General features: G+C 56.9%; 12 annotated features.

Moving 5' to 3' along the window:
- Positions 1–211: part of a sequence feature (haploid, Esmeraldo-like haplotype) that runs on past the window's edge.
- Positions 1–2,386: part of a mobile genetic element that runs on past the window's edge.
- Positions 212–3,030: a sequence feature (areas not merged during assembly with more than two copies in the genome that could not be assigned to a particular haplotype).
- Positions 3,031–3,071: a sequence feature (areas merged during assembly that could not be assigned to a particular haplotype. This can correspond to areas where the two haplotypes were merged or to regions with more than two copies in the genome that were merged during assembly.).
- Positions 3,072–3,358: a sequence feature (haploid, non-Esmeraldo-like haplotype).
- Positions 3,194–3,464: a mobile genetic element.
- Positions 3,194–4,716: a mobile genetic element.
- Positions 3,359–8,648: a sequence feature (areas not merged during assembly with more than two copies in the genome that could not be assigned to a particular haplotype).
- Positions 4,716–9,408: a mobile genetic element.
- Positions 8,649–11,665: a sequence feature (heterozygous, non-Esmeraldo-like haplotype).
- Positions 9,409–10,397: a mobile genetic element.
- Positions 10,225–10,397: a mobile genetic element.

The following is an 11,665-nucleotide window of genomic DNA, read 5'->3' as shown; positions in this document are numbered from 1 at the left end:
ATCTTGCTTTTTGCCGGGCAATTCCACCCCCGACCAATTGCTGCACCTCAGGGCTGCCATGCATCGCAATGCTCCAGAACACCGCACGGCGGCTGTCTTTTGGACTACGCCAATGCCTTTGGCACGGTGGGCCCTGACGCAGTAATCTTGGAAATGCGGCGACTGTCGATTCCCAATCGCATCGCACGCTGGTCAGCATCGTGCCTTAATAGCACAAGCGCTGTGGTTTGCATCGACAAACCCACACCCTCCCCCAGGACCCTCACACGAGGCGCACCGCAGGGAAAAGTGTTGGCACCCATCATGTTCGTCGTCGTCTTGCGGTCCCGTTGTCCTTGTCCTTCGAACGTGCCCTGCTTCGCCGAGGGTTCATTGCTGATGACCGCACTCTCACCACACAGCAGAGCAACAGGGATGCGATCAACTCGGCCTCAAAAGAAGGCCTGAGTGCCGTTGCGGAGTGGACCAGAGAATACTTCGTGGCGGCAAATGCCAGAAAGACTAGTTACACTCTCCTTGGCACCGGCAACACGGCCCCACTGCGCCTCGCTTATGAGGACGCCCCGGCCGCTATGGAACACATGCCGACTCTTCTGGGCGTCAAGTTCCAGCATCCTTGTGAAATGGGCACACGTGGCGAATCGCCATGAGGAATTGGAGCGGCGCCCACTCCAACTGGCAACGATTTTGTGTTTTGCATGGGGAACTAGGAGAGACACACTGGGGGCGTTGTGCATAGCGCTGCCGCGGGCGGAGGCGACGCACGGCATCAGCGCATGGTGTTGGACGCCTGCCCGACGTCCCACTGCACGCCGGATACCGCAAAGTAGCAGGCGAGCAAAATAGTTGCGTGAACCACGAGAGGCAGTAGAGTGGAGGATGCCGTGTTGGAGGCAAAGCTGCAGCCCCTCCCCGATTCGAGGCGCGTGGTGATGCTCTGCGTTTTAGTGCCCCCATCGTCCGCCACCCGCAGCACCCCGCCAGAAAACCTTACGGCTTCATCATGGCGCTGCGCCCTGCGCTTCGGACAGAAGCTTGCTGCCCGCCCCTCACAGTGACCACCCCGCGGACCGCAGCTCGAGTCCGTTTTCGCGCCTCCCGCGGTGGTGCCGCTGCAGATGGCCCCGACAAGGTCCAGCACTAGACTTGTGACCGCTGACTCGCCCGCCACATCTGACGCACAGGCCTTTCGCCACACCCAGAAGAAAACGCCGCGAAGGATGGACAGGCGGCTCCGTGGAACTCGGCGTCAAGTTGGGAGCAGCGGCGATGCTGTACCTGAATGGAACGCCGATCAACATTGCCGGGGCCGGCGCAGAACGGATACCACGCAGCCGCAGAGCCGAAAGCATCGCCCCACACCTTGGTACAAGAAAGCCAATGAGCAGCGTCCGGCGGACAGGCAGTGCGCCGTGTAGTGTGTCAACCTTCACAGGCTCACGCTCTCTCCTGACTGCGCTCCAGAAACGGGCCCTCTCACGGCATCTGTCCCGATACATCGTCGACTCTGGGCACTCCTGCTCCGCCCGCCGCGCCGAGGAGCGCGCACACGGATGCAGCTTGTCGTTGGCCACCGCGGCGTGTCCAGGAACGGAGCTTGTGGTGCGAAATCCGAGAAGGCATCCGACCTCACACAGTTCACCGACAGATGGAGCACCGGCATGGTCGCACTGTCCGAATATATTATTTGTGCCCGACAGCTCAGGGAGGAAGCTTGCTGCTCCACTACGGCAGGCGTCTGGGACCCACGCGCATCGACGCCACCCTCACTCGTGGGGTAGAGGCCGCACCGGCCCGCCTCCGCACCAGGGTTCTGCACAAATAAGGATGGCTGCTACGGCCACTGCAGCCCGCCATCCCGAGCACATGCTGTTGGTGCAACTCGGATGCCGCATAGCGGGCACGCAATGAACCTCGCACGGAAACGCCTCCTCCCCCCGCTGGACCCCACCCCGCCACGATCCGACGCCCGGCAGACTGCCCGGTGTGCGGCAAGCACTGCGGTTGCCGCGTGTGTGTCGTGACGCAAATGGCCAACGTCCGTGGCATTACACGCTCCCAGGCGCCGTGGAAAGTCAATTCCTCCTGGTGTGCCGGAGCTGCCGGGAATTCCACCGGAACCACCGCCCAGCACTTGGGCGAGGACGCGAGCGAGGGACGGCACACTGATCGCACCTCCGCCACAGAGTGCAGAGCCCATGCCGAAGCCATTCGCTGCTCGGCGCCGTGCGACCAACGAGCCGGGTTCAGAGTTGCTCTCCGGCACTTCCACATGCAGTACGGCACCGGAGCACGAAGGAGGCGTCCCCGTGAATATGACGATCTGGCTGCATCCACCCCGCTCCGGCGCACGCCCTGTGGATTCGTTGCCCAAGCGAAAGCTGGAACAGCATCCCATTCACGCGCACACGCACGCTCCAGAACAGAACCGGTGCCGGCACCAGGGACCACAGCACTCCATGGATGCCCTTACTTCGACAGGCGGGCGGGCAATGCCGGTCCCGGCCAGCCACGCCCGGCACAATCTCTCCGACGGCGAGAGTGTCACGACGCCAAAAATAGAGCCACAATGCTCGCACGCCGCCAGGCTCGAAACACAGCGGGAAGAAGGCCAAACCCGCACAGCAACTTTGCCTTCGAGGGAGACTCCCTCCACCGCGCAGGAGGCGAATGCCGGCGGGGGACGGCGCACCGCGCGCCCAAAGTACCACACACACCCATTCATCAACGTCGCACTGTTGCCGATTCCACGACGGCAGAGTGTCGGGCCGCCGAGAAAATGCACCTTGCCCGGCGACGGCGCCACAATGGGATCACCACCGCTCGGATTTTGCCGTCCAGCATGCGGCTTTTGGCGCTGCGGCAATGACGGACTGACGCGCCACCGCACGGCATGCCACGGGCGTCGACCGGACGTCGTGCAAACCGGCCAACGTGAGCTGTGCGAGGAGAGAAGTCCGCACCTACTCCGCTGCCCCGGCTCGGCAGGCGCCCGGACAGAAAGGTGGAGTGGACACTGGAGAAGTGAGGGATCTGTGCTTCACCAGGGAGTTTGCGCACTTTCTCCTCGAATAGTGGGACCTCTGACACTAGCAGCGCCTCCGAGCGAGAAGAAGGCCCAATTCCCCTTCGCAGACGCGAAAGTGTCTGTGTTTCACGGACCCCGCCGAGAAGAGAAACGCGCCCGGGGATGTTGGTTGGCGTTTCCGCCGACCGAATCATTTAGAAATATCCGCCCGGGCCGCTGACCAGACACCAGACTTTTCCATAAAAATAAAATGGGACGGGAAGGAAGGGGTGGTGGAGAGACAGTAACCTCGCCGCGTCCTCGTTGTTCGCTCCAATTATATACACATGTATTATGTAGACCTCTAGCATGGTCCCTTGTTCTTAGTTAGGATTTAAATATTTATAACTTACGAAGCGGCGCGCTTTGTGGTCCTCCTGCCACAAGACCCCGCCGCTCCCCTTCGCAAGTTCCACCCTTTGCCAAGTCCTGAAGTGTAAACACGCGACCGCGTGATATGCCGTCTGCAGGGTTTTCCGCGGACCGCACGTATGCAAAGAATGCCTGTATTCCGCGAGAGTCCAAAAACACGTATATCCGTTGCAGCTCCCACGTCATGGCGTGCGATTTCGAGTTGCCTTTTTTCGCCGCTCCTTGCAGCGAAGCGTTGTCCACCCAAACGTCCATGGTGAATGGCAAGATGGCGGAAAAAACCGATAAGGCTAAGCGTACCGCTCGTGCCTCGGCCTGCGTGATGCGAAAAGGCTTCCTCTCCCATTTCCCCCGGCAATTTTAACGTCGCCGGAGTCTGGAACAAAAACGGCTCCCCATCCATGGAGCGATGCGTCCGTGATGATGGCGGCCGATGCCTTTTTTCCGTGGGCTTGATGATTCGCCCACGATTATATTCTCGATGATGTGTCGCAATCTCTCGCCCAAACCAACCGCTGACGGTGGAAGGTTTGCCGGGGATATCTCCTGCACAATTCCCTGGTTAAGTGCGGATGGCCGTCGTCGCGCTGCCTTGATGAAAAAGTAGTAGGCACATAAACGCGTACAAAAAACGTGACGCCACAACCTCCATTCGCGAAATTTTTAAAGAATTCAGCGCCGACATGGCGCGCACAGAGCAGACAAACTTGTCACTCAGGGATACCGCCCGGTGTGTGTGATCAAACTGCGCCCCCAGAAAGGCGCGCTGCGTGGCGCCCGATTCGCGTTCCTCCCCCTTCGTGGCGCGGCGGCCGTCGGCGTTACGAAGCGCTTGGGCTTCCCACAGTGTCACATCGCTTCTCGACCCTGCAATGCGTATATTATCGATCCGTACGTCGTCGCGCGCCGATGGAGGTGCGGCCCAGAGGGGGTGAACCACCGCCGTCAGCCCCGCAATTGCTGAAGTAATAATAATCTGGAGAATTTCTGGGCCGGTCTTGTGTCCCATTGGGGGCCGTGTCAGCTCCACCAGCGTGCCTGCCTCCACGCGGCATCAAAAGAGATGCCGAGTTTCCCCTGCAGCAACAAAGACTTGAAAAAAGGATGCCTTCACATCCAGGCAGGAAGCGGCCTCAGCCATCACAGGTGGAAAATAATGGAAACTGTGCAAAAGAGGAACATGAGCCTCGTAAGGGTCGTCTCGGTTCTTGTCGCGTGGCCACGCGATCCATCGTCGTCGTGAACCGGCGGTTTCTCCTCCAGAACTAAAAAATACTTTTTTCTACTCTTACCAGCGCGTCTAGCTATAGAATTCCATATGAGTGCCGAAGAGGTGGTCGAGCAACGACAAAAGTTTCCTGCTATGAAGCAACTGCCATTGAGAAAACTTTCCGAGGCGAAGGTCCTGTTCAATGCCCAGCCGTTGACGCACAGCCAAGGTGCCTGGACATTCTAGAAGCAGATGGTGCAAGGTTTCCTGCGGGCCGATTGGCGTGCTTGTGGAAGCTGGCTGATCCTGCGGCAGCAGAGATCGCCTCCTGGCACTGCTGTTTCGATGCCGTGTGGCGTCTGGGTTGTGTGCGCAGCGAATTCTGTGCTGTGCGGTGCTTCTCCGTGTGGGGAAAACCATGTTGCAGAAATCACATTTGAGCTCGGGAAGCGGTGGGGGATGTTCCTGACGAAATAACCGACAGTGACTGACGAGACCCGAGAACCCCGTCAATGTGGAATCACAGTGCGGACATTTCTCCTTCCGACGGCGTGTGAGGGTCCGTCTCCTTACTGGAGAGACGTCTTCCTCGCCGACGGGGGAACAGTGTCCGTCCCCGGTGCGGTTGGATCGTTGTTAGAGCGCATATATGCAGACTGTTCCGGTGAGATGTTGCAGAATCGGCATTGGTTTGTGCAATCTCTCACGGCCCAGTATAGTCGGCCCCAGAGCTCAGATTCCCCGCACCTTGCCCTTGCGAGGTGAACCAGTTCCTGACGGTGTAGAACTTCCTGAGTGATCAGGTCCTTACCGCTGAGATCGGATGGCCTTGTACCGCAAAGCAAGTAGCGATGAGTGTCTTGACGAATGGTACTACGCCACTTGTTGGTGAGCTGGGTAGTAAAACATGTCAGCAGATCCGTATGCCACAAAGGTGCGATTCCTTGCTCCGTGTATTGTCCGCTTGCCATAGTCTGCGTCGCATACTGATCTGCAAGCTCGGTAGCATGTACTCCGCAATGTCCGTAACAAAACTGCAGGTGCACGGACCAGCCAGCACGCGTCAGTGTCAAGAGACGCTGCCAGATCTGATCCTCCGTCCAGTCTGTCTGACTGAGCGGGCCTTGTTTAGAGCCGCTAGAAGAGACCGACTGTCCGTAACCACAAGCAGGGTTTTACGCCTGTGGCGGATACGAGGAATCATCAGCTTCTCTAGGGCTAGAAGCAGCGCACGGGATTCCGTCCTGTAGCTGCATGGGCGCGCACCACAGTTTATGCTGGCCTTTTCTATTATCTCCGATGAGTTGAGGGATGATAGCAGTATTCCAACCCCTGCTGACTTGGGAACGTCGACACCGCCATCGGTCGCAAGTATCCACGAACGATGGCTGTGCAGCGCCAGAGCCTCTTCGCTGACTCTGCGCTTTTCCCGTATCAGCTCCTCTTCGTCAGTTATTGAGAGGTCTATCGGAAGTCCCACACCGATGGTGACCCGGTGTGCGGAGGCCGCGAACCAGGGAGGAATGAAGCTGCGAAAGAACCGCTCTTCGCGTGGTGAGCTCTCGGTGATGCCGTATTCCTTTGTGTATGCGTCTGCAAAGGCATATAGCTCGTCCCGAGATAATGGCGAGATGCGGAAACCGGCGCGAGGCGGTGGCTCAGGCGGGGGTCTCCGCATCCAGTCCATCTGACATGCGCGTGTGTTCTCAAATATGGAGAGCCGCGCGCGCAGGCAAAGGACATGGAGCGGCGGCATATTAGCCTCCAGTAGTGCGGATTCCGGGTCGACGGTGCTCGGAACTCCGCCGACAATGCGTGCTAGAGTTGCGTACGCATTTTGCATCTCATTCTTCGCTGAATCCGTCGCTGCCGCCCATATGAGCTCGCTGCCATAGCGTAATTTGGAAGCACCGTATCCAATGACGAACGTGCGTAGGTCATGTGGAGATGGTCCCGCCTCTTTGTGCGCTATGCAGCGTAGCTGCGATATCCGTTGCGAAGTGGCAGCGCATTGCTTGGTGGCCGCCACATTTAGCGTCAGTCGTGGATCGAGATCCATGCCGAGAAGCTTCGTAGTTCGCGACGCCCCCATGGTCATGACTGGGATTTGACATCCAGCCACTACCAGGGGCCACCTTCCTTCACGATCATAATCTGACTCCGTGTGCGTGGATAGTGTGAACCAAGCGGCTTCACACTTTGACGGGTTGATGGCCAGGCCATTTTCCTGACTCCACGCATGCAGTTTTTGAAGAACCATGTTGGCAGTGGGAATGGCGTCTTCCCGGGACTGCCCCTTAACGATAATAGAGAGGTCGTCCGCATACATGTCTGCTGTGACACCCGCAAAGCTGTTCAGCAGATTGAGAAGTGGGTGTACGTAAAGGGAGAACAAATATGGTCCCAGCACGGACCCCTGAGGAACTCCTCGCAGCATGGGACGCCGATCGCTGTGTCTGTGGCCAACTCGTGTCTTCGCGTAGCGACCACATAGAAAGTTTCTAAGCCACCTTCTACAATTCACCCCCGGAATATTAGCCAGCAAGCGACTGAGGACTCGATGATCTATGGAGTCAAAAGCCTTGCTGAAATCAACCAGCACCAGCAGGGTCCGATGGGGTCTGTGGTGGAGTTGATTGCCAATACCGCTCTTCTTGGGAAGGCTCACTTGGAAATAGTGATTTCTATTATGCTCCACTTCGTGTATCAGGTGTGCCAGCTGCATCGTCGTAGTACGCATACTACGATATGCATACTGGTGGGGGTGCGGCGTCCACACCCAAAGCAATCTCTTCAGTACCATTTTCTCAGCAACCTTACTCACAATGGAGGTAAGGCTGATGGGTCGATATGACTCAAGCAGTTCCGGCGACTTACCGGGTTTTAAGAGTGGAACGATGGTAGCGCGTCTCCACTCAACCGGAATCGTACCGGTCGTCCAACTGTGGTTAATGCAACGAAGAAGGAATCGAAGGCCCTTTGACGAAATATGTCGCAGTGCCTCACTGTAGACTTCATCCGGTCCGGGGGCCTTGCCATACGGCGTATTTCGTAGCGCAGCAAGCAGTTCCGTAAGATTAAAAGGTACATCAAGAGGGGAGTGAAGATGAGCAACTAAACCAGATGTGGTGGCAGCTTCGTTTTTATCCTGTGGCTCAGAACTAGATGAGAGTGAAGAACCTGAAGTAGATGTAGCGGCAGACTCGTTGTTGTTCTGCGGCTCGGAGCTAGAAGAAGTAGAAGAAAATGAAGTAAATGAGGCAGCAGACTCGTTGTTGTTCTGCTGCCCAAAAAGAAAAGAAGCATTAATGTTCAAGGATGCACTCTGTCTGTTGATGCCTTTGGAAAACCTAACTGCCTTGTGAGAGGGGTGAAATGGAAGAAAGATGCGATTGAGAGCATTCGCTGCTCTCCTTGCTGTTTTATAAGTGTGTTGACCATCTCCTAATAACATTGATGTGGGAGATGGAAGTGATGCCTTTTTTCGTCCGGAAATGTATTTCCATGCGAGTGGCTCGCCTGGATTTAACTTGCTGATGCGGCGTAGATACGTGTTGCGCAAGCGCTCTCGGAGCAGGAGGAAGAATTGACTCCTTGTCCGTTGCATTTCTGCCTCACGGTCGGGCGTCGGTAACTGTAGATAGCGGGCCTTGCTGTCGGCAGCAATCCGCTCTGCCTCCATGAGAGTGTCGTCCCAAAGCCTGGGACCGTCCTTGTGCATGCCGCGGGGGCAATGTCGTCGATACGAAGTTATAAGCGCTCTCGTGAAGGCCTTAATGCCGGTGGACTGCTTTTTATAGTCGTATGCCGGAAGTTGTGCGTCGAAGTCCTTGATGAATAAATCCCACTTGCACTTCCCCCAACTGTAGAAAAACTTAGGTGCCGAAGGTATGGTATCCTTAAATGCCTGATGCAGCGTAAATGTCAGCACATAATGATCACTAAGCGGCGACACGGAAGCTGACCAATCCGACACAGTCAAATGCTTTGACCATGTCAGATCGATACAGGATCGTTCTCTTGTGCCACGGGCATACGTGATCTCACCAGGGGTGTTAACCAAGGTGAGTCCCGCATCCGTGCACAGTTCTAAAAATTCTGCAGCAACCTCACTTGGAGAAGTCTCCAAGAATGGCTCCCACTGTGGGTGATGCATGTTGAAATCCCCACACAGCAGGAGCGGCGACGAGGCTGGAAGGCAGTTTACTAACCGCCTGAAGGATTGCGTTACTTGCGGTGGTGGTCTCATATAGGCACTCGCTACAATGAGATCACGGTTCTGGTCCAGAGCAACCTGGACCACCACCACTTCAAGGCTGGTGTCATGCTGGGGGATGGTGAGAGGTATACGCTTGGAGCGGAGAGTTTTCCGCACCAGCACCGCCACACCGCCTCCCTTGCCGATGCGCGACTGTGCATAGAGCACATAATCTCCAGTGTGCATGCTGGCGATCTGCTCTGACGACTTCCAAGCCTCCTGAATGGCTATTATGTCTGCTCCTTGCGCCATTAATGTTGCGAGTTTTGACGGCGTGAGGCAAGAAACGTTCATCTGGAGTACTGCTATGGGGCCTGGGTTCTGCTCAATGTCCCCGCTTAGCAGTAGCTTTTGTCGTCGCGCGTCACATACGGCATGCAAACGGTATGTATAGCGCTGATAAGCGCCGATGGAATTCAGCAGCGGATACAAATACCGCTCCGCGGGCAGCCATGTAAATGGCTCCATCTGGTGCCCTTCCGCCCCGTTTGTACGGCGCCTGTCGCCACCCTCCTGCCGGAGATCCTCGGGCCGTGCGTGGTGGCGCGCCCCCAACCGCCAAACGACGCGTCGGACGCTGCCGTTTAATAACGCCGTCTTCGGTCATATTTTGCCGCGTGACTGATCCATCTGTTGGGTCTCTCCGAGTGGCGGGGGCTTCTTCCCTGCCGCCGTCTCTGCCTCCCGCACGGCTCGCCGCACTTCCAAGGCACTGATGCGTGCCTCTCGTTCCTGGAGTTGTGCCTGGGGTTGGGCAGGGGCTGTCTCCAACTGTTGTTCGCGTCCGGCGACCGCACGCTCCGGTTCTCCCAGATGGTCGCGGGCTCCGGCGAAATTAGATTACCGCATGGATGGGTTGCCACGCGCCTCTTCCACCCGCGAATTAAGCTCGGCGTTTTGACACCGCACTTCGGTGACGGCGTAGTCCGAGTTTTATCTCTGCATTTCCGCAATGATCAGCCATTGTTGAACCCTCAACGTGCGAGCTGTCTCCAAATGACGGGCGCGAGCGGTTGGGTCTCAAAATTAGGCGCTTGAGGCTCCAGGCGGTGCGCGACATTTCCTGTAATGGGCGAATCCTCTCAGGGTTTGGCGTCGGATCCCGAGATCGAGAGTGGGTCTGTCGATGGGTTGGCCACAGTTAATTTCGCATTGCGCGTTTCGTTTCCATCCATGAACACGAGCTGCGCCTGGATACCGCAATGTTGGTAGGACAAGTCCGGGAGACGGGCGCGAATATCGCTCCACTCGGAGGCGGTGTTGGAAACCAGCGCCGTTTCTTTATATAAACCAACCTGGATGTTTCCCTGAATAGATAAAATAAAAATTTATCTTGCCTCTGTCGGCCCCCTGATCTCTTAAATTTGTGGCGTTCCAAAAATTCATACGGCAGAAAGGCGTCGTAAAGAAGAGCATTAACTTTATGAGGGTACATACATACCATTCGTTAATTTAGGCAACTCTCCCGCGACCATTCTCTTCAAGCTTCTAAAAAAGTTTTTTTCTGACCATTTTTTTCGCAGGTCGCGGCGACTGTTCGTTAATAGCCCGGGGCCGTCCGGTTTTCCGTCTTGAACGCCGCTGTCATGCGACATGGATTTCCTCCAAGGGTTTGAACGCTCAGTTGTCGAGGACGGGGGCATTCCCACAGCGTGTGCGGCAGGTCTTCCCGTGTATTGTCGGGGCTCAGCGGCTGGTGGGGGTTGCGGCAGAGGAGTGGCTGAAGGGCTACAGCTGTCATTGGAGCTTGCAGAGGTGCGTTGTTTGTTTTTTGCTCCTTGATGCGCTTGACATTTTTGGTAGTGACCTGCGCGTGAGGTGGTCGTTTTGAAGACCGTGGAGCTGTCGCGGAATCCACATGTGAGGCCTTCTGCAACGGTTGGAGTGCCGGGGTTAGTGCGTCGGGCGTGTGCCTTCATATTGTGGACGGACGAGAAGACGCTGCTGCAGCTTGGGCAGGGCGACGTTGATCTGCTGCTCGTCGTTCTATGAGGAGGTGCCGTGGACACTCCAGGTGGTGGTTCCGGAGAAGGTCGGGGCGGTCCTGCCTCTTCAGTGTGAGGAAGGGACGGCACCACCAACACAGAGGGTTCCTTGTGATCTGCAGGGCGCGTGCCGGTCAGCCGAAGAGTGGGCAGGAGTCGCAATGCACCTGCGCACAAAGTCGTGGATTCGATGCCCGACGCCCGCCTGGACACCAGGAATGTTTTTTTTTTTTACACCGACGAGCGCTTGACGTGCGGTGTGTGCGACTTCTTCTTCCTCCTCGACACCCTCCCGTTATAACCTCATGACGGCGGTCGGGCGGTCCACGCGCCGGATTGGGACATTGTCCCGCAACCGGAAACTCTGAAAGTTATTGCCGTTCCCTTTTTTATGTCGCCACGGCCGCTTTGGGACAGAAAAAAAGCATTAAAAAACGATATGGAGGTGTGGGACCGCCGCGGCGTTTCTAGACGACTTTCCGGCAGCAAAATTCTGCCTTGCGCCAGGCAACCGGGAAGCCCCCGGCGGAACCCCGGCGCAAGACTCCGAGAGGCGATTAAGAAGCGTTTCGCGTCCATAACCCGGGCCTCCGACCCCGACGCGATTTGAAACAGACACGAAAAAGGATCGTTACAAAGGCAATGCCGATATAGCTGCGCGGCTTTGGGGGAAACCGAGTTTCCCGGCTTCCCCGAAAACGGCGCGGAAACCCACGCGACGCTTCGCTTCAAAATCGCCACACGACATGGCTGGCCGCAGGGGCGGATGGCGC

The sequence above is a fragment of the Trypanosoma cruzi genome, genomic scaffold, assembly GCF_000209065.1.
Source record: "Trypanosoma cruzi strain CL Brener 1047053516707 genomic scaffold, whole genome shotgun sequence".
Classification (NCBI taxonomy): Eukaryota; Euglenozoa; class Kinetoplastea; order Trypanosomatida; family Trypanosomatidae; genus Trypanosoma; species Trypanosoma cruzi.
Note: the sequence above shows the minus strand (reverse complement) of the source record. Positions and strands in the feature narration are given on the sequence as shown.